Source organism: Balaenoptera acutorostrata, chromosome 4 (assembly GCF_949987535.1).
Source record: "Balaenoptera acutorostrata chromosome 4, mBalAcu1.1, whole genome shotgun sequence".
Taxonomy (NCBI): Eukaryota; Metazoa; Chordata; class Mammalia; order Artiodactyla; family Balaenopteridae; genus Balaenoptera; species Balaenoptera acutorostrata.
This window is the reverse complement of record NC_080067.1, coordinates 76,337,285-76,355,314: the sequence shown is the minus strand read 5'-3', so window position 1 is coordinate 76,355,314 and position 18,030 is coordinate 76,337,285. Positions and strand designations below refer to the sequence as shown.

At 43.8% G+C, this 18,030-nt stretch overlaps 1 long non-coding RNA gene across 1 annotated transcript; it reads left to right on the top strand.

Moving 5' to 3' along the window:
* Positions 1-2,270: 2,270 nt before the first annotated feature.
* LOC130708164 (uncharacterized) lies at positions 2,271-4,076 on the top strand. The gene is made up of 3 exons (XR_009008267.1): positions 2,271-2,345; positions 2,984-3,137; positions 3,385-4,076. It is a non-coding gene; the product is annotated as an uncharacterized LOC130708164 (long non-coding RNA).
* The last annotated feature ends 13,954 nt before the right edge of the window (positions 4,077-18,030 follow it).

The following is an 18,030-nucleotide window of genomic DNA, read 5'->3' as shown; positions in this document are numbered from 1 at the left end:
GCCACAAGAATCCACTGAACCTGGGTTCCCAGCAGTGAGATGGACACTGCTCACTGGAGTAAGCCATCGGGATGGACCCCCTCACTCTGCTCCCGAGGCCCACCTGGAGACGAATCTAGTCCATCTGGTGTTCTCAGGTTCAGAGGTTCATGTGGGGACATCTTCTAGATCAGAGGTTCTCCATCTCAGCACTATAGTTGTTCTCATGAGTAGCAGGGACACAGGGTAAGCAGAGCTAGCCCTGGCACTAAGCATAGCGATTATCATCACAGGCTTTGGAATCTAAGATATGGGATCAAACCCAGCTTTAGTTGCTCAGTTTTCTTATCTGTAAAATGGGGATAATATCACCCACGTGAGAGAATACCTGTGAAGAATAAATGTGGTGATACATATATAAGTGGTTGCTTACCCCGGTGCCTGGCACATAGTAAGTGCTAAGTAAACGATAGGTTTACTGTTTCCTGTCGTGGGCTTCACAGACAAGTGTGTGGATGGGGACATTAGCATTTAGGAAGCATCACTCTATGCTACACATCCTACGATTGCTTTCACGGGTGTAGGTAGAATAGACCCTTCCCTCCTCAGTTGTGGTAGCAGCTGTTGACTTAAGGTGACGGTGATGCCTGGCGCCAGAAGCTGAGGGTGGAAGAAATGAACGTCACTCGTCCTTCTTCTTAGATCTAAAGCAGAAAGTCTGGTATGTGCTTTCTTCATTTGTTCTTAACTGATGGTAAGCTTTCGTAGCTGCAATTATAGTGTAAAGTCTTTGAAGAGAAAAGACTTATTTTCTCTTATGCCCAGGCCTTGGATCTTACCGAGCTGCATATCCAGGTTTGATTCTTGGCATCCAAGCTGACCCCATCCCTCTGCTCCCAGCCACCAACACTTCCTCACAAACCTCATCGCTCAGAATTCAGGCTCCCAAAGCCTGGGCAAGAAATCCTGAATTACCCGTTGAGCAACTCAGGTTAAGGGGGAATTGGTGAGTCAAACAGAGATGAAGAGACAGGGAGAGAACCATTCTTTGATCCATTCAAACACTATTTGTGAAGTACCTGCCTGCCAGCCACTGTGCTTGGTGCTGAGATTACAAAGACGATTAAAACTCAGCCTCTGACCTCAAAAACGTAATGGCCGCTTCTTGTCCTTGGAGCAGGTCAAAATGTGTAAACATTCAGCAGGTTGCAAACTTTGGACAGTTCTTGATGAATGTGATGCCTCAATAGAAAGTTGCTGTTGTTGTTGTTTTTAAGAATAGTGCAGACAAAGACACAAAACCAGATCATTTTAAGTGTGAGATGCGGATGTGCCCAGGGCATTGCAGGAGAACAAAAAGAAGGTAGGATGTGTTCTATAGTCCCGGAGGGGCAAGTGTCGTTCCTGACAGAGGTTCCAGTGTAAGTGAAGTTGGGGAGGAGAGAAACCATATGGTGTGGGCAGGAAACTCTGAAGAGCCCCATGTTCGTGGCGCATAAATTGTGAGGCAGGAAACAATGAGCCTTGAGATGGGAGAGGGAGGTGAGGACTTTGTCTATGAGGTGGACTTTATCTTGTGGGCTATGGGGAGTCCTGGGCAGGTTCCTGTCAAAGAGGGAAGTGGTCAGATCTGCATCTTAGACAGCAGTGTGGAGGTGGGCTCAAGACCAGGGGCAGGGAGGACAGTTTTGAGGCCATTGCCATTTTCCAGATGAGAGATGGGTAAGAGTTAGAACTAAGATACAAGCTTTTACGCATAGTGCAGTCACACACACACGCACACACACAGTTTTCCAACTGAAGATTTTCGTGTATTCTGCAGAAAAGCCCACTTGAGCTTGGTAGACACAAAGGTGGAATTGTTCAAGAGGAACTCATGTCTCTCTTAAACACTGTTTTTTAGTACCGGGAGATTTCGAGTGTGAGTTCAATGCTCCTATGTCAGCTCTAAGCAGCACGTATTTCATGTCCTTTGCATTTTTTGTTTTTGGAGACATTTGCGAGGAAGTAATTCTTCCTTATCCTTTTGGGTGTTTATTTGCTGCTTGTCTCGTCTCTGAAATATTTTCTGTTATCTACTTTACTGGCGAGGCTCTAGTCTGGGGAGTGAACACCCTGTATTAGCTCATATTTTCCACATTTAGTTCTTCACTTCTTTCCTCATATTGTCCAGAAGAAACTCTCAAGCAGCAAAACTGATGAAAAGATTTTGTCTCCTCTCCATAGCCGCTCCCCACCCCCTGCATTGACTGATGTGTTTCCTCATGTCCTGTTCCTTTAAAATAGTAGACTGAAAGGTCTGCTCATTCATTCCAGAACAGCGGCTCAGAGAGGCACTGCTGGTGACCTGGACTCCGATGGGAATGGTAAGCTTGGGGCTGTGGACTCAGAATAGTCTCTGACGGCCGCACACCAGCTGGAGGAGGGGAGGGGAGGGGGCGACCAATACACCCTGTCTATCCAAACTCTCATGCTTCAAAGGAACGTTGATTTCATTGTTCCCTAAAGGGGATGAGTAAATAACGAGATATTGTCAGGAGCCAGAGTGTTTCCTGCTGGAGGCTAGGATGCTGCCGAGTGTCAGAAGACTCGGGACCTAGGTCTGTATGAGCCACTCATGAGGAGTGTGGGTTTGGACGAGTTACTTCACCTCTGGAAGACCCATTTCCACTTTATAGATAATACAAGAGATAATAGAAGCCCTTACAGGTTGTGTGATGTTGGGTGTAGAAACATTTTGGATACTGAGAAATGCATTTTGGAAATAATGGTCTAGTATGAGAATTTTCTCTTGAACATTAAACAAAGCACCACTGAAACAGCTTTGACTGTAATAAAAGGGTTTGAAGAAATAAAGAGAAAGTATGCAAAATGCGCCTTCAGCTGGGCAGGAGTATATAATAATGTCTTGATAATCCATTACAGGAAGACCTATGACAGATGCTTGCTGGCTTCCTTTTGCCTTGCAGCCTACTTCTCTCTGCCTCTCTCTTTTCCTTTTCAGGGTTTTACAAAACTGATTTCCACGCCAGCCAAGGCAGACACCCCCTGGAAGGTGGAAGCTGGGATTTAACATTATGAGAAGGAGGGCACTGGCCTCAGACCCACCACCTCGGTTTGGATCTCAACTCTTCCCTTCACTCCCTAAGGGTACCTGGGTAGGTTTCTTCGCCTCTCTTGACCTGAGTCTCTTATGCATAGATTGGTTAGGATTTTATTAAGGTCCTTTCCAGCACATGGATTCTGCATTGTCCCAGCATCGAGTCAATAATACCTTCCAGGGGCTGAAGAGCCTGGTGTTGCTGAGTGACTGAGTCATCACTGGGGCAGGATCTCCTGTCCACATACGGCAGTTATCAAGAGTTGACATTGCTGTGCTAAGTCCCTGGTTTTGTCTCCTCACAGTGGCGTGGGGACTGGACACACCACAGCGGTCGCTGGCTGGCTCAGCTTGCCCAGGATGCAGGAACGTGCGTGGTGCAGACAGATACCGTATTTTCCTTCAGTCCTGATTCTGGGAAAGCAGCAAGAGAAGAGGTTGGGGAAGGGAGTGGTCATTCTACACAGGCACCCAAGGCGAGGGGAGTGGGAAGAGGGTGACTTATAAAGTAGCAGGCCACCGCTGAGACCGGCCAAGGGATGAGTATTACTCAGAGGGTGGGTCCAGTTCCCATTTTACAGCAGAAGTAAACTCTCCAGACCCTGTTGTAGTTGGCTAATGGTGATCCCCAAACCACAGGCTCCAGAGATATGAGCCAGCGTTCCAGGAAAAGCCACCCACGGGAGAAGGGAGGATGGAGGGACAGAGCCTGGAGCAAGGGCCTGCGTGTTTGGGGCTGATTGCTTCAAATGGAGGGTGATTGTGCCTTCCAGCTCAGGGTTCATTGGTCAGACCTCCAGCACAATCCAGTACACATCCACGGATGCCTACATGGCAGGGAGTTAAGTTTGCCCTCCCCAAAGTCAACATCCAGAGAACCGAGAGAGTCGTGGGGTCACTGGGAAGTTCTTCATTCTGGTTCTTTTTTTTTTTTAAGCTCAGAAAGACCAGCCCACCACTTAGGAGGCTTTGTTTGGATGGTTCTCCAAACCCCTGGTCAGATGGCTGTCTTTCAACTAAAACACAGGGTTAGTTGAATTTTCTTCCAAATTTCATTTCAAACAATTATCTTGGCATGTTATCTGTAATATCTCCTTTGGAAGGTTATTCCACATTAAAAAAAATCATCATATCCTGTGAATGAGTGGATTGAGAAATAAAACCTCAAGTCAGTGAAGATGTATGAAGACTTGAGTGACTCCTGAACTACCTTTGACTGCGGCTCTCAGCAGCAGCAAAGGAAGACCCTAGAAAGATGCAAGTCTGGACCCCTGCAAAATCTGAGCGGTCTTCCTTGTAAAGTCAGCTGTTCATTGCCTTCAGGTCAGGTCATACTTGAATCATCAGACCCTGTGGTCCTTCAATACACACACACACACACACACACACACACACAGACACAGACACAGAAAATACACATTTGTATGCAATATTGCACACCCCCTCCCCCAAACTCTCAGCAATTAGGAGTTGAATTCCCCAGTCTGCTGAGCTGGACTTAGAGACCTAGCAAAAGGGACTCTTGAGAAGAAAAAAGGAATTCCACACTGGTGAGGTTAGGGCTGCAGTCCTTAAAAGCAAGGCGGTTTCGCGGAGCCTGACCGCTTTAGAAAGGGCCAGGTCCTGATGCTCCCAGAGGGGAATTGGGTGAAATGCTGGGGACGGGGTCCAGGAGGCTTGACGATCAGAGCCGGTGCTGGGACCAGCTGGCCCGGTGGGGTTCACCTTCTGAGCTTCCCCACCTGCCCTCTCACTCCCACCGCCCAGGGCCCTACCGTTGCTCTATTCTTCACCCATCTCTGAAAAACCTTCCATCTCCGATGCTACTTCAAAGCCCCCTGGGAAAGCCAAGTTGCCAATTAAGCCTCTTTGAGGCAGGTTCTCATTCCTTCCCCCACTAATTGAAATGTTACTCCTTTTACTAAACTCCTAAACCACCCAAACACAACTGGTCTTCCTCATTTGCATTGTAACAACGTCCCTAATGTGCTTCCAAGAGCTTTCCGTAAAGGGGACCTTCTCTCCTCTCCTGAACGGTCAAAAGCAATTCGAGGCAAAGGCCTTCATTTCCATCCCTATACAGCTGCTCATTAGCTAAGGTGGAAGAAATTCCTTTTATTCTGGATTCATTTCCCAGGATGATAATATCTTTTTTGTCTCAGGCCACTGTTCCCAAACTAGCCCTTAATTGCTGATAGTAATTGAGTTAATACATATTTACAGCCTGGTAAGGTTAAAGAAGGTCTCCTGTAGTTTTATTTGAGGCATTTTATTTAACCTGCAATAAAATCATTAACAAGTTGTTTGGTGTTAATTCTGTCCTTTATCTTGTCTCTGCCCCTTGGGAAAGTTGGGTGAAGGCAGATGGCTTTGGTGTGGGGGTTGATTCTCAGGCTGGGTGGACCAGGGAGCCCCAAACCTCACCTCAAAAGTCACCTCCAGGTCCTCCTGTATTCAGGGAGGAGGGCCTCTCCTCGGTGGAAGCAGATAGCCTGGGGCAACACTGTGTAGCTCTCCCAGGCACCCAGCCAAGCAGCGCAGGCGGGGTGATGAAATCCCATCAAAGCCACAGGGCTGGGCCAGGCTCCTGAATTAGCTCCCACCGGTAATTCGAGCCCCAAGTGGCCCACAGGCTGGGCACCGAACCAAGGTGTCAGGCCATGCGAGCGCCTGGCCACTGGAGCCCGCCCAGAAAGAGGGGCTGAAAACAGAGCAGGAGGAGGGGCCAAGGGCAATGCCAGGGGAAGCCAGGGGTTTTCCAAACTTTACCCTGGGAGGCCCGGATGGCTGCCTGTTGAAAGTCGTTCTTGTCACATCCCTTCTCTCTCCTTCCCAAAAGCAGTGGGAGTGACGTGGAGGCCCCCTTCCCCGTGGGGTTCCGGGCCTCTTCATCCCATCAGAGGGAAACTGGCTTACCAAAAATGAAGCTGGCTTGAGTCAACAGCATGTCTGACTACCCCCAGAGTACTGCTCCCGGTTGCCTGACACTTCCTTTCTCTCCCCCTTGCTTTGCTTGGGATTCTGGCTTCTTTTCCTCTTGATCCATCCCTGAGGAGTGGGCCAGGCTGTGGCAGAGGCTGGCATTCCCCAGAATCCATGTTGCTGTATACTTCCTAGCCACACATCTGCATTTTCCAGCTCCCCTTGCAGTAGACACGGTGTGGGGAAGGGGGGGAGTGACAAGCGCCCCCTCTGTGCTCTTTGCCCTGTCTGGCTGCCTGGAGTGCAGATGACCCTCTGGGCAACTTTTGAAGCCAAATGTTAAAAATGGCAGAGCCTCAGTCAGCTCAAAAACTTAAATGACAGGTGGAGGGTAGCTGTTCCACCCATTCTATGCATGAGCTTGAAATCAGTGTCCATGGGGTGTAAACCACTATATGCTTTGGGGACTCTTTGTTATAGCAGGGAATTTGCTGTACGGTCTGAGACTGTTCGTATAACACCAGGAACTGTGCGAGTTGTTGCCTTTGCCTGGTGGAATGTTCATCCACCAGTGCCTCTCCCATGCATCCCTTAAGACTCAGCTCAAATTCCAGCCCCTCTGTGGAGCCTTTCTATGGGCAGAGGACACACAAATGTAGCTTTATCTGGTGATTCATCCATGGGCTCCAGCAGAAGCCACCTTTGCCTACCTACACGACCCACTGAGTGAGATTTAGAAACTCAGCCCAAAGGCCAAAAGCCTCCACACCAAAGGTAGCTCCTCTGAGACTCTGATTTCATAATTCTTTGATTCTGAAATCAGGCTCAAGAGCCTTGGAGGAGGGGAATAAGTACTAAGCTGATTTCTCGGGTGATTCAGCACGCTGGCGATAGATGGGCCCTTAGAAATCATCTGCTCCTGCCTTTTTCCTTACAGATGAAGAGGTTGGGGCCCAAAGTAGAAAGGCAGAATCAGCACCCGGGCCTCCTGACTCTCAGCCCGGTGCTCCTTAATTGTCCTATTTAAGCAAGGCAGGTGACATGCTGTTGTCAAGTCTCCCATTGCATCCCCTGGTCCAGGCTCAGAATTATTTTTTCTTTTCAGTTCTCCAAGTCGTGCTTCAGCCCACTCTGTTTCAGTGTTCTCAAATACTGCCCCATGCCGCCTTCCTTCAGTCTGAGCATTTCATCTCAAAGTTCTTGGTGCTGATTTCCAGCCAGGGCATGTTGGGAAGCTCCAGCATTTCCAAGGTTAACTGTTCAATAGCCTATGGACAGATATAGCCCACTCACGGAACATAGACCTATTCCTTTGCTCTATAGCGAGGGGTTGGGCCAGGCAGGAAACGTGGCATCACTAAACTCTTCCCTGTTTCTCTGTCTTGTCCTTCTCTTCGTGGGAGGAAGAGTCCTTGAGGAGGAATTCCATCCCCATTTTACAGAGAAAGGAACGGGAACTGAGGCTTAGAGAGGTTTGGTGATTAGCTCAAGGCTCTACAAGTTGTGATGCCTTTCTTCTGATTCCCCCTGCAGAGTCCTCTGTCAGAGTGAGAAGTTTATCTTTTTCGCTTTCTAAGCCACAAAAGGAACACTACGGTATAGTTTGGGGGTATATTTAGGAATTTCAAACTCAATCAACCACAATTTCTCTTATGATTTCCCAAAAGCACAGACTTATTTTGCAGTATTCATTTCTTAGAGTCTAAGAGACCTATTGGTCAAAACTTGACATCTGACCTAACATAGGGGTTGATGTAGTTTTCCACAATGCAGTCCCATCCTGTCAGCATTTTTTCTGATTGTTGGAGCTGGTTCAAAACCCACACTTCTGCCCTCACATCCTTCCTTTCAGGAAGCTGCAGGAGAATCAGAGTCCTGGATGCTTGTCTCAGGAAGGGTCCTTAAGGTTGTATAGGTCAATCCTCTCGTTGTATTTTGGGGGGGACCATAGGCCCATAGCGAGCTGGTAGCAGGGCTGGCCTGGTGTCCTGACTCTTCAGCACAAAGTGCTTTATGGAGAACATGCGATAGTGAACCCAGATTGGTTAGTGTCTCCATAAAGTAAAGGAGGAACATCATTTTCTTTCAATTCTATAGCTTGGAGCAAGGAGGAGTCCATTTTCCTTTGGGAAATAGGTTACGTACCATCCTGTCTATAATTCATTGATGAAATTGTCACCTTTTGGGATTGCTGATGCCTATTTTCCTCTGGGATGGCTCCCTGCATCTTTCTGATTCATGTCTCTGCTTTGTCAGCAGTTCTTTTTTAGCTTAGTGTGTGTGCATGTGGGGAGTGGGGAGGTGGTGGTATGGGTGGGGTGACAGTCACTCAGACACCGGAGCTGGAGGAGGGAAAGGGAGTGTTTGACAAGGTTAGAGTTGGGGGTGCCCACCAATGGCCATTCCTAAGCATATTTATTGTATGCTTAGTATAATGAAGGAAGATTGCTTCATATATGCATACTTGATCATTCACTTGGTGCTTTTTCCATCTGGTATATTTTTAAATTCCTTAAAAAAAAACCTTTGGAAAGCAGAGACCTAGAGGGGAAGAGCTAACGTGTTGCGGAGTCTACAATACTCTAGGAAAAGTGCTTCTTTTTTTTTTTTTTTAATTTTATTTATTTATTTATTTATTTATTTATTTATTTATTTATTTATTATACCGCAGGTTCTTATCAGATATCTATTTTATACATATTAGTGTATATATGTCAATCTCAATCTCCCAATTCATCCCATCACCACCCCCTGCTTTCCCCCCTTGGTGTCCATATGTTTGTTCTCTATGTCTGTGTCTCTGTTTCTGCCTTGCAAACCGGTTCATCTGTACCATTTTTCTAGATTCCACATATATGCGTTAATACACGATATTTGTTTTTCTCTTTCTGACTTACTTCACTCTGTATGACAGTCTCTAGGTCCATCCACGTCTCTACAGATGACCCAATTTTGTTCCTTTTTAAGGCTGAGTAATAGCCCATTGTATATATGTACCACATCTTCTTTATCCATTCGTCTGTCGACGGACATTTAGGTTGCTTCATGACCTGGCTATTGTAAATAGTGCTGCAATGAACATTGGGGTGCATGTGTCTTTTTGAATTATGTTTAGGAAAACTGCTTCTTATGTTCACATATATATGAGGAAACTCTTTCCATCCCCAACAATACCATGAGACAAGTAGTCATATTTTAATTGTCATGGTGAGGATATCTGTGCTCAGAGCAGTGACTTGCCTAGGAGCTCACAGCTAGTAAGTGGCAGAGGCAGGATTTGAATTCAGATCCCTATGAGTCAAAACCACATTCCTTTCCACAACATCAATCTGCCTCCCTCAGTACTTAGAACTGTTAGCAAAGAGGAACAACCAACCCAATTTGTAGCTTGAGAAAAATGAGTTTGTAAGTCTCAGAGAGGCAAGAAATACAATAGTTTCTAATCTCAAAATTGGGACTAAAGTTCCAAGCTGTGCTAACTGAAATGGTATTCTCCAAGATATGGTTCCCCCTCAAGAGACCAGCCATCAGTTGGAAGCCATGCCTGATACTTGTGTCCCAACAGGTAATGGTTCAGAATGAGCCCGTGGGTGAGGGATAGATTAGCTGGTCTAAAGGAGAGGACTGAAAGATCTGAGATACTAGATCTGAGTCCAGACTGCTGTCCTGTCTGCCAGTCTGTTAAAATTGTCTTTGCCACGGGCCATGGATGTGCTTATACCATTTATCAGAACCTCTTGTGATCTGGCAATAAGGAAACCCAACTAAGTTGTAGACAAATATTTTGCAGTAATTTCATTTACTTAACAAGGGCGGGCTCTCTCCCCTTGGAGAATGGAGCTGGAGCCGGTGTAATCACTGGTCAGATCTTCTTCTCACAATGGTCTGAGTGGGAGCCTCTCCCCTCCGTGTTACCTCCCAAAGGAACAAGGGATAAATGCCCTTGTAAGACAGTTGGTCTCATTTTGTGGATGTGAATTCAATGTCTCACAGCTCCATTCTACTCATCCTAGCTCCGGCTTAAGTTTTAAAAACTAATTCTCTCTGCATTAATCTGAAAAGATCCTTCAAACAAAAGCTCAACATCTGAGTCTATTTACTGAGTGTGCAGCTGTGTCAATTGGCCAAGACAAAGCAAGCCTTCCTGGTCAGCCCACAATGGGCTGCAGGTAGTCCTGCAAACAGAGAAACACAAGGCACGGTCCTTTCAGGAGCCAGCAACACTCCTTCCAATAAGGGAAGAGTTGGAGCTCAGGGGTCAAGAGAAAAGGAGTGCCACCCTTCCCCCACGTCACCACACACACAAGTGGGGACTGAAGGATACGATCTGTAAGCCCGTCAATTAGGGCTATTAAAAAGGTAATTAGCCTTCTTCCATGGAAACCAAGGACAGAGATGTGAAAAGGGGAAATTCATTTCCATATGGTTACATTTTTATGTGACCAGTACACTTTCTCAAGGAAGCGAGATGCTATTGCTGAGAATATCACTTGGCCAGTCATGATGGGAAGGTGATATCAAGTAAATTTAAGAGCTATCTAAGAATAAAAATAATAATTTTTTATTCCTGAAAAAAACTTTTTTTTCTGCTATTAGTCAAACACTAGATTCAAATCAAGTGGCCAGAGTTAGGAGGCCAGGGAGGAGTTGAGAGTTGTTTCCTTTCTAGTTTCCTCTCCTGAAGAGAATCGTGGCAGGAAATGAAATCTGAAAATGTCAACAATGAACAATTTGTCTTGGATTCTGATAAGTGTGAAATTCAGAATTAGTGTTTCTGTTCCCTCTCTTTTCAAACATGTGTGGGTATTTTGGTAATAAAGCCCAAGAGAGAAGAAAACGAATTGAGGAAAGCCCTTTCTCATAATGAGATTTGAAGATATCTATTGAAATGGATCTAAAGTATACAGTACTCTTCACAACACTGGCCCAGTTCACAATGAACATAGCGCTTACACGTATTTACTTTGTCTCTGTGTGTGTGCATACTTTCAGGTAAAAGATAATTTAATTTTGTTTTGTTTTTCTCCACCATCTCTTTCTCTCCTTCTCTTTCACTTTCCCTTCCCACTTTATTGAGGTCAAATGTACATGCAGGGAGATGCACAGAGCTTAAGCATCCAGTTGGATGTGTCACATCTTGTTAATCCACACAACAGTAAAGATATACAATATTTCCACCGTCTCAGAAGTTTCCTGCTCCCGTACAATCAATAACCACCCCCAGGTAATCACTGTTTTAATTTTTATTACTACATATTAGTTTTGCCTGTTCTTGAATTCCATATAGATGATATCATATGGTAAGAATTTTTTGTGTGTGACGTCTTTTGCTCAAAATAGTATTTTTGAGATTCACCTGTGATGTTGATGGATTGTATCAGTTTATTCTCTTTCATGTGTAAGTAGTATTCCACGGTATGATGACACCACAGGGGACCCATTCTTGTGTTAATGGACATTTGGGTTGTTTCCAGTTTTAGGCTGCTATGAAATAAGCTACTGTAAACATTCTTGCGCAAGATCTTTTGTGAGCATATATATATTTTTTTCTCTTGGGCCATTACCTAGGAGTGGAATTGCTGAATCATAGGTTAAGTGTATGTTTAACTTTATAGGAAACTAAGAAACTGCCAGTTTTCTAAAGTGGTTGTACCATCTTATGCTTCCAGAAGCAACGTATAAAAGTTTCAGTAGTTCCATCTCCTTACAAACATTTGGTGTTTTCAGTCTTTTTAACAGTAACTGTTCTAATGGGTATGAAGTGGTAATCTCATTGTGGTTTTAATTTGCTTTTCTCTAAGGACTAGTGATGTCAAAAACCTTTTCATGAGATTATTATCATTTGCATATCTTCTTTCTTGACGATTCTATTTAATTATTTTGCCCATTATTTATTGGCTTTTCTCCTTATTCATTTGTAGGTATTCTTTATAAATTCTGGATAAAAGTCTCTTCTAATATATGGGTACAACAAATATTTTCTCTTGGTCTATGACTTTCATTTTCCTTTTCTTAATGGCATCTTTTTTTTTTTTTAATTTTTATTTATTTATTTATTTATTTATGGCTGTGTTGCGTCTTAGTTTCTGTGCGAGGGATTTCTCTAGTTGTAGCAAGTGGGGGCCACTCTTCATCGCGGTGCGCTGGCCTCTCACTATCGCGACCTCTCTTGTTGTGGAGCACAGGCTCCAGACGCGCAGGCTCAGTAGTTGTGGCTCACGGGCCTAGTCGCTCCGCGGCATGTGGGATCTTCCCAGACCAGGGCTCGAACCCGTGTCCCCTGCATTGGCAGGCAGACTCTCAACCACTGCGCCACCAGGGAAGCCCAATGGCATCTTTTTGATGAGCAAAATTTTATTATTTTGAAGGAATCCAATTTTTCAATTTTTTTCTGTATGATTAGTGCTTTTGCTGGCCCATCTAAGAAATCTTTGCCTAACCCAAAGCTGTGAAGACATTTCTCTATGCTTTCTTATAGCAGCTCTACAATTTTAGCTTTTGTGATTAACTCTACAATTCATCTCAAATTAGTTTTTTGTGTATGTTGTGAGGTAAGGGTTGAGGTTTATATTTTCCAAGCGTTTATCCAGTAGTTCCAGCACCATTTGATGAAGACTTTCCTTTCTCCATTCAATTACTCTGATGCCTTTTCACAGATCAGTTGACTGTATATTTGTGGCTCTATTTCTGAACTCTCTGTTTTTTTGCCTTTCTTTATGCCAATACTACTTTGCCTTGATTGTTATAGATTTTCAATACATCTTGAAATCAGATATTGTGAGTTTTCTAATCTTCCTCTTCTTTTTAATGATTTTGGCCACTCTAGTCCTTTGTATTTTTATATAAATTTTAGAATCAACTTGTCAATTTATTAAAAAAAGTTCATTGAGACTTTGACTGGGATTATGTTAATTCTGTAGATCAAATTGGGAAGAGGGAGAAAAGGCTTAACATTGATCCTTTCAATTAATGAACATGGTATCTCTTTCTACTTATTTGTTTTCTTTTTTTTCAGTAATATTGTATACTTTTTAATATAGAGGTCTTGCATGTATTTATTTAAACCTATTCCTAAATGTTTCAAGTATTTTGATGCTATTGTAAATGGTAGTTTGAAAATTTTATCCTCTAATTATTGTTAGTATGCAAAAATAGAATTGATATTTGTATATTTGACCTTGTAGCTTGCTATGCTGCTAAATTCCCTAATTAGTTCTACTAGTGGTTTTATACATCCTTTAGGATTTTTTATATACATATTCATGTCATCTACAAATAAAAATAATTTTACTTCTTCCTTTCCAGTGTTTATACATTTTATTCCACGTTATTGCACTGGCCAGAAGAGAAGAGGTGAGAGCTGACATCCTTGCCTTGTTCCTGATCTTAGAAAGTGTTCAGTAATCTACCATTAAGTAGGATGTTAATGTGGATTTCTCATAGCTTTCCTTTATCAGACATTTTATTCCTAGCTTGCTGAGAGATTTTTAAAATCATAAATGGGTATTTAACTTTGTCAAATGCCTTTTCTTCATTTTTGAGATGATCATGTGGTATTTTTCTATGATTCTGTTGATGTGGTGAATTAAATTGATGGCTCTTTCAATCTTAAATCGACCTTGCATTCCTGGGATAAGCCTCACTTAGTCATAATGTGTTATCCTTTTTTATATAATGCTGGATTTGATTTGACAATATCTGTTAAGCATTTTTGCATCTATATTTATGAAAGATATTGATCTGTAGTTTTTACTTTCTTGTAATATTTTTGTCAGTGTTGTGATGGTGTGATGTTTAGTTTTATACGTTAACTCGGCTAGACTATAGTACCCAGTTATTTTATCTAAAGCTAATCCAGGCATTGCTATGAAGGTATTTTGTGGATGTGGCTAACATCTGCAATCAGTTGACTTTAAGGAAAGGAGATCACCCTTGATAATATGAGTGGGCCTTATCCAATCAGTTGAAGGCTTTAAGAATAAAAATAAGTTTCCCAAAGAAGATATTCCACCTCAGGACTGCAGCATCCATTCCTGCCAGAGTTTCCAGCCTGCTGGCCTGCCCTACCATTTTGGACTGCATGAGCCAAGAGCCAATTCCTTAAAATAAATCTCTATCTATCATGACATATGAATATATAAAATCTCAATCTTGTGGAAGCTGGTGTTAAGGATTTGTTAGGGTGGGTCTATTTCAGTTTTGTGTTTTGGGTATGATTCTTATTCTATGACATGGTCCTTTCTCTGAAGGTGTGGAATTTCTGGAGTTTCACATGATGGTGAGGCGCTCACCAAGATATCTCTTCACTCTGCTTGGCTGGAACTCCAAAGTTTTTCAGCCTTAAGAACCTCTGGTGTCTCTATTTAGATTTTCTCCCCAGAGAGTATGTTCTCTGATAGGCCTAGTGGGGTTTTGTCCTGTGCTTTTGCAGCCCTGCTCTCCACCGAGAAGCCAGAGGGAATTCCCAATATAAACTTCTGGCACCCTTCCTGCACAGCTACCTCTTCACTGGTACCCTGCCCTGCAAATTCCAGCTGCTTCAGCATCCCCCAAACTCTAGTCTCTGCTTCCTCAACCAAGCATGCCTGCCTTCCTCTGCTTGTGCCCCACCTCCGTGCAGCATGATCTGGTAACTGTCCCCACGTAGAAAGCCAGGTTACATGTAGGGGTCACTTCATGTGTTTCTTTTTGCTCAAGGATTACAGTCCTGCTGTCTATTGCTCAATGCCTGAAAAGAGTTGCTTTATTTATTTTGTCCTGTTGAATCATTACTTATGGTAGGAAGGCATGTCCAATACCCGTTTACTCCATCATGGCCAAAAATGGAATTTCAGCCATCCATACATTTGTCAAACCATCTTCTAAACCAAGACCATCCCTATGGCGTCTCCTTCATTTCTCATGTGCTCAGCAAAGGGCAGAAATCACCGATGAGTTCAGAAAAATCACTGGGTGATCCTTACAACACTTGTCTTCCATGGTTCTCAAAAAACACACAAACATATCATAGTTTCTAAAAATTCAAATAGTCCTTAGTAGTCCTTTGTAGGCCAGCATTTTTCAAACTGTGTTCTGAGGAATGTTGGCTCCATAAGGAGTTAAATGGTAATCTGTGAATGAAGGATTCTCTGATCAAATACTTTGGGGGAAATGTTATGTCTGATTTTTGTTCTAGGACAGTCATATATATATTAACATATTAAAGACTCTGACACATCCTGCTGAAAATTTTCATTAACTCAGTGTTTCCCAAACTTAATTGATTAGCGGAGCTTCTTCATGGAATATTCATTGGCAATGGAAACATGTGCTTTTTAGGTTCATGGATTATCTGACCTCTTATCTATTTTCCCTAAAGTTTTGGAGAAATGTGATTCAGAAGGGAAAATGAGAGCTTTTAAGTTTGACAAATCAGTTAAAATCAAGGCTGCTGATATGGTAATCAAGCTGTACATTTTTGGTAGAGCCAGCAATTAAACAGATAATTTAAACCTCTCCAGGAAACTGTGTGTTTGAATTACACTTCCTAAATATGCAAATAACGAGGTGTTATAGGAAAAGGGACTTTTTCCTTTAAAGCTGAATGACTTAGATCAGCATATTTATTTTTTAAAGCCCTAGAAATCTGGAAGTGTAATGCTAGCCCCTAAAGTCTTACCTTCAATAGTATTTCATATTTTACTGTATTTTTAGATAATAACCCACGTATATAAATTTTATTAGTCATTTACTAACGCCCACTAAAATACTTTTGGAAACGTTTTCCAGCTCAGACACCTTTTAAAAACGAAATGACATCATGTCTGTTGGTATATATTGTTCTATACTGGAGATTGGGAATACTTCCCCACCCCTCCATAAAGCGACGGCTGAAAAGTTTATCATCTTCCTCCCTAAATGTAAGCACCTGGAAAATGTGTGTGCAGTGAAACCCCAAAGCACAGCACTGAGGAAGTCAGCTGGATTTAAAAACCTCTCCCTGGAGGAATTGCCTGTCCCATGGTCCTGGGAACTTTGGGGGCCCAGGAAGGGCGAGGCCCTGCGTTGCTGAATTTCCCTGTTTGCTGAGAGGCTAACCACGTTCTCCGCCCTGCCGTCCTTTGCCAGCTCCATGTTCTGAATTGCAGGCAGAGGTAACGGTGATGCACAGTTATTTATTCATTCAATGCATTTATTTATTTATTCAAAACGGATTTACTGAGTGCCAGTTATGTACCAGGCACTATTCCAGAAGCGCTGGGATGTAGTGGAGGACAAACCCAGTCCCTCCCCTCATGGAGTTTACATTCCAGTGAGGAAGAGGAACAACCAGTCAAGTCACAGAGTGAGAAGTGCCACGGGGGAAAGAATCATGTTAAGGGGTCAGACAGTGGTTGGAAGAAAACTGTGCTGCATAGGGTGAGTGGGAAGATTTTCTCTGAGAGGTAACATATATGCAGCGACATGAATGAGAGGACAAGACAAAGACACACATAGGGAAAGAGTTTTCAAGGCAGAGGGGACAGTAAGTGCAAAGGCCCTGAGGCTGAGGCTTTTGGTTGAGTCCAGTGGCTCCCGACACTAACTGGATGCATCAGACTCACCTAGAAAGCTTGAAAGCAAATCACATTTCTGGGCTCCACAATCTCAGAGCCCGATTCAGTAAACCAAAAGTGGGGCCTGGGAACTGCGATTTTTTTAAAAGCTTCCCCCAAAGTTTTTGGTGCTTAGCCCAGTTTAGGAAACTCTGATCTAATCCAATGACCTCATTTTACAGATGAAGACACTGAAGTCCAGAGAGGGAAAATGATTTAGCCCCCGGTCACAGAATTAAATGGTGTTGGAGCCAGGCCAGGAAACCATATTCCCACAGCCCCAATAGGGCTCTTCCTCTTCTACCCCCTCTCTTATTCACCCCACCCCCCTCCTCCCCTCCTTCTCATCTGCCCCAACACAAGAGGCCAATAGAAGTGCGTTTCCTCTAATGATAGTTGTTGCTATTATTATTACTCTAAATAATAGCGATCATTCCTTGAATATTTACTTTTTTCCAGGCATTGTTCTAAGCACTTTACATGTATTAACTCATTTAATCCTCACAATAACCTTATGGGACTGGTGTGCTTGTTATTCTCACTTTATGATGAGGAAACTGAAGCTGGCGATATTAGGTCACTTCCCCGAGGTCACACAGTTAGCAAATGATGGAGAACTGATGATCCTGGCCTCACGGGATTGCTGCCTCATGCTGACCTGGGCAAGAGCCCTGGGCTGATCATTACTGCTGTTATTGATCTGCATCAGCCGGAAACTTTAGTTCCCCCTCCTGCGCCCATCCCAGTGACACCGGCCATGCCATTATGCAGGCAGCTGGGATCGCACCTGAAGCCAGTGGTTCACAGTTCAGGCTGTGGAGTCTGTCCCCTGGGACAGCAACTGTGGTCTGAACATGATTATTTCCCATCTAGAAACTCCAGGGCATGCGGGTTTCCTTTTAGAGATTTTTTTCAAACCAGGCTCTGCTGAGAATGCATGAGGGATAAACTGGCATACTTGCTGAAGGCAAAGCTTAACACAGCCTCTGAGTCCTTGCCACCTTGAAGTTACACACCCTTGGGACTTCATTGCTGAGGCCGGGAAGGCTGGTTGTGTCATCTGTCTCACTGCGGGTGACTCTGAGAGTGAGGTGCAAAGATGAAGACAGTATGATCTCTGTCTTCTAGCGGCTCACAAATAATTGTAATTCATAGCGGAAAGTAGCATTATTCCATCAGAATGCTGGACACATAGAGGACCATGATGGTTCATGGTGTTCAGAGTACCATGGCAACTGGTACCTCGGAGAAGAACAGGAAGGACCTAGTTGGATGTGGGCCTTGATTTCACAGGTACAAAGAGCGGAAGGGAATGGCAGGAGGCAGGAGCGGTCTCAGCAATATCACGGAGGTGTGCCGTGGTGTGGCAGTTTGGGGGACAGAAGATGAACACGGGGATTGGGCAAAAATGTGTAAAGATCTCATTATAGGTATAGCTAATATATTTCTACAAGC